Source organism: Buceros rhinoceros, unplaced genomic scaffold (assembly GCF_000710305.1).
Source record: "Buceros rhinoceros silvestris isolate BGI_N320 unplaced genomic scaffold, ASM71030v1 scaffold1486, whole genome shotgun sequence".
NCBI classification, from domain to species: domain Eukaryota; kingdom Metazoa; phylum Chordata; class Aves; order Bucerotiformes; family Bucerotidae; genus Buceros; species Buceros rhinoceros.
In genome coordinates, this window is record NW_010417032.1 from 20037 (window position 1) to 24985 (window position 4949).

At 43.5% G+C, this 4949-nt stretch overlaps 1 protein-coding gene across 4 annotated transcripts in view; it reads right to left on the bottom strand.

The window, feature by feature from the left end:
• The window catches only part of TRIP12 (thyroid hormone receptor interactor 12), a 59711-nt gene that overhangs the window by 4903 nt on the left and 49859 nt on the right, over positions 1–4949 (bottom strand). The window lies entirely within an intron of this gene.

Here is a 4949-nt window from a genome sequence, read left to right on the forward strand (position 1 = left end):
CAGGAAATAAAGGCTCGTTTTAAAACATGTGTTGTCTCAAAATGTGTTATCTCATACAGCTACCAGCTTTTACATGTTAAAAGGTCTGACCTAGAACACTACAAAAAGCTTGAAAGACATCCGAGGATACATGTGAATATGATTTTAAAACCTCATAGATAATGCTGGACTCACGAAGCAAGTATTTAATCCTGTCACAATACTTGAAGAGTTACTTGTTCCAGAAAGCTCTCACATACAAAAGCCTATTAGGATCTGTTGCTAAGCATTCCTACAAAAGAGCCAGGCATTAAATTTCATTTAAAATACATACTTTCACACAGCATGTTGCAATATTGAAGAAGCTAGTTCCCTGCTCCCTCAGGAACAACGGAGCAGAACAAGCTGGCAGATCTTTAAGGATCTTTCCACAGAGCACAACAGCTCTTGATATCCAGGTGTGTCCTGGTTTTGAGTTAGAACAGAACTCATTCTGTTCAGTGATTTCACTTTTCAGTTCAGTCTTTTCTAAGGAACTGCACTTTATGAAGTTAACAGCACATTTTTGCAGCCTGTGTCTGCTTTGAGATGTGAGAGCACTCGATGTTTACAGTTACTACCAGGCACTGCTGTGCAGAAAGGCTCAGGCTTACACTTGCTGCTGTGCAGACCAAGGTCACTGCTAAATCCTTTCTAAGGAACTGCACTTTAGGAAGTTAACAGCACATTTTTGCAGCCAGTGTCTGCTTTGAGATGTGAGAGCACTCGATGTTTACAGTTACTACCAGGCACTGCTGTGCAGAAAGGCTCAGGCTTACACTTGCTGCTGTGCAGACCAAGGTCACTGCTAAATCCTGTGTAACACACTGGGGGTGCAGTAAGTTAGAGGCTGCACTTGCAGGGAGAAGCAGACAGGACAGGTGACCCTACACTGACCAACAAGGTGTTCCATCCCATACGTATCATATTTGGTATAAAGCTGAGGGTCTTGCTCCCTCTTGCTCTCTTCTTCAATGGCCAATGTCTGAGGAGGACTCTGCCTCTTCTGCCTTTGATCCCAGGCCACACAACCCTGAATCCAGCTGCTGCATCCAGTTTCTGTCTGCTGCTGAGCCCAGCCTGGGCCTTGCCTAGTATCTGCTCACAGCATCAGTGGTGACCGTAGCATGGTTGCATCAGGGGTTTGGGTTCGGTATTGGTATTGTATTTGTACATAGTTAATTTTATTATTATTATTATTCTCATTTAAAACAGTTTTAGTTTTCCAATCTGCATGTCTTTCTCTCCCTTGCTCCTTTGCTCTTTCCCCTCTTTGAAAAAGAAGGTGAAGCGCGGAGGGAGTAATAGAGAGCATCTGTCATTCATCTGGAGCCAGCTCAGCTCTAAACCTTGACACAATGTGAGAAATTGGGCAAGGAAAGGGAGGCACCAGCACAGCTGAATTAAGACCTGCTTGCCAAACTAAAGGGCAAGAAGGAACTGCACGTGCAGCGGAAGCAAGGACAGATATCCTGGGAAGAGTATTGGGACACTGCCTAGTTATGTAGGGAGGAGGTCAAGAAGGCCAAGGCATGGCTAGAGCTGAACCTGGCAATGCATGCACAGAATATAGTAAGAAGAGCTTCTAAAGGTATGTCAGCCAGAAAAGGAACATTAAAGGTGAATGTGACTGGCAAGCTGATAACAACAGACAAGGCGGCAGCTGAGGTACCCAACAACTTTACTGCCTCAGTCTTCACTGACAATCTCTCTTCTCATACCTCCTGAGTTGATGGATCGCAAGATGGGGACCAGGGGATCAAAGCCCCTCCCACTGTAACAGAAGATTGGTTTCATGACCACATGAGGAACCTGAACGTACATAAGTCTATGTAACCTGAGGAGATGGATCCCAGAGTGCTGAGGGAATTCGCTGATGTGGTTGCCAAGCCACTATCCATGCTGAGAAGTCACAGCAGTCCCTGGTGACTGGAAAAAGGGAAACATCACACCCATTTTTAAAAAGGGTGGAAAAAAGGTCCCTAGGAACTACTGACCTGTCAGCCTCACCTCTGCACCTGGGAAAATCATGGATCCTCCCTAAAAGCCAAGCTAAGGCACATGGGCAATTCAAGACAGCCAGCATGGCTTTACCGAGGGCAAGTTCTGCCTGACCAACCTAGTGGCCTTCTATGATGAAGTGACTACATCAGTGGGCAAGGAAAGAGCTACAGGTGTCATCTATCTGGACTTCTGCAAAGCCTTCGACACAGTCCCCCACAACATCCTTCTCTCTAAATTGGAGAGAGATGGATTTGGTGGATAGACTGTTCAGTGGGTAACAAATTGTTTGGATGGTCACATCCCGAGGGTAAGGAGTCAACAGCTTGATGTCCAGGTAGAGATTTGTGACAAGTAGTGTCCCTCAGGTGTCCATACTGGGATCAGTGCTGCTAAATATCTTCATCAATGACATAAGAGGATTCGGTGCACTCTCAGCAAGTTCGAAGACAACACCAAGCTTAGTGGGACACCAAGCTTAGTGGGACACCAAGCTTAGTGGGACACCAAGCTTAGTGGTGCATTTGACTCACCAGACAGATGGGATGCCTTCCAGAAGGACCTGGACACACTGGAGAAGTGAGCCTGTGCAAACCTCATGAGGCCAAGTGGAAGGTCCTGCACCTGGCTAAGGGCAATCTTCACTATCAATACAGGCTGGGGTTTGAAAGGATTGAGAGCAGCCCTACAGAGGAGGACTTGGAGGTACCAGTGGATTAAAGGCTGAATAAATGCTGACAATGTGAGCTCACAGCCCAGAAAGCCAACTGTATCCAGCAGGTGGAGAGAGGTGATCTTCCCATTCTGCTTTCCTGGGTCTCAAAGTGGTGGAGTCCCTATCGCTGGAAGTGTTTAAAAGATGTGTAGATGTGGCACTGAGGGACATGGTTTAGGGACCCTGGCAGTGCACGGTGAGCGGTTGGACTCGATGATCTTAAAGGTCTCTTCCTACCAAATGATTCTGTGATCACACCATGGAGTACTGTGTCCAGCTCTGGAGTCCTCAGCACAAGGACATGAACCTGTTGGAGGAGGTCCACAGGAGGGCCACAAAAATGATCAGAGGGATAGAACACCTCTGCTATGAGGACATGCTGTTCAGTCTCAGGAGAAGACAAGACTCTGGGGAGACCTTATTGTGGCCTTTCAGTACTTAAAGGGAACCTGTAAGACAGAAGCAGTCTTTTTATCAAGGCCTTTGTATCAGAACAAAGGGTGATGGTTTTAAACTAAAAGAAGGTAGATTTAGACTAGATACAAGGCAGAAATTTTTTTACAAAAAATGCCCAGTTTCAGTGGTAGAGGCCTCTAGGCAACCAGATCTAGTGGAAGATGTCCCTGCTCACTGCAGGGAGGGTTGCACTAGATGATCTTTAAAGGTCCCTTTCAACCCAAAGCATTCTATTATGCACCAGCAGCACAGATGACTGCTCTACTGAGTTCTATAGCCCACCTAGGAGCAGAGTTGCTTACTTAGAGTTGTGATGACTTTTTATGACCAGAATTGTCATAAATTGCAAAATAAGTTGTATTAAATTTTTGTGGATTCAAAGATCAAATTGCTAGGCAAAAAACTGCATTCCATATACCTTTTGTCCACAGAAATAGAATAAGTAAGCCTCTTTATAGCACAGGGAAGAGGGGGAAAAAAATCTAAAATGGTTCTACTTTCTGATAAAAGTAGATCCTGTGGGATTCATCCTTAAGGGAAAAAGGTGGAAAGTGAAATAACATAACTGCAGGAGAGGCATGAAGAGTAACAGTAGGACATTCTAGCTTTATAAACTACTTTTAATGGTAACCTTCACAAAAGATTTTAATGGAAATGACATTTTCAAGATCAGGGCAGCTGAGCCTCAAAGAGCTGTACAGGCTAGCTTATTAATTAAACTGCAATTCATCATACTCGTAATACAGAGGACACTAGTTTTCTCTCTGAAATCTCTTCTATTTCCTTGACATCAAGTCCATAATGCTCATCACTGGGATCTTGTTCAGAGTCTCCTCTCTAAGACAGGAATATAAATATAAGGATAGAACAACTGCACAGGTATCCTTTAGGAGAATAGTTTAAAAAGTTGTTTAGAAAAGGAACAGAGAGCAAGCTTTCTGTAGCTATCTGGTTTTCCTTTACAATGCCAGAGGCCTGCAACAGGACAACTACAGGACATCTGAGATATCTGCAAGCCTTTATCAGCATAACAGACAGCTGATATGCATTACCTAGAAAAAAAACACCGAACAACCTGACTGCATGAAAATCAGACTTGAAGTAAACCTTGCTCAGCTTTCTTCAGTAAACAGAGACCACAAATGCTGTTTCTCACGACAGTTGTTGGCATGGCCTGTCTGTAAACGGCTTTATATCCTAAGTGTTTCTTGACTAGCAGAATTTGCTTTCAACAAATAAAGATGTAAGAATTAGTTATGTGCTTAACAGCTTGAACCTGGAAGCTGAACAGCAACTAGTCAATATTCAGTTGAAAGGATTATGGAAAAGTTCTCATTTGATATTCAGGAGCTTAAATACCTTTTACTGAACCATTTCTACCAAAACTTCCAGTGTTCCCTATCAGTGCTTGCAAATCTTAACAGTCCTCAGAGTAAAACTGGCAGCACTAACCCATCAGAAAATGCATTATTTAGGAACTGGAATAACATCACTTTTGTAATGCAATTACTCCCTCTTACCTCCACCCCAATCATGACTTCATGTGATTATACTGCACGCTTTCTGCCCTTCATCTCTTTTCCAAGCTGTTTTTTTTCCCTTTAAAGCTTTCCTATGGTGAAACAGTTTCCTACCTTTGTCGAGCAGTGTCACTGTTTTGTTTTTTGTAGGTTTTATGTCCCTTCTGACATAGAAATAAACCAACATGCAGGTCAACTTATTACGGCACTCTTATCTGTTCCTTAATTTTTTTTTTTTT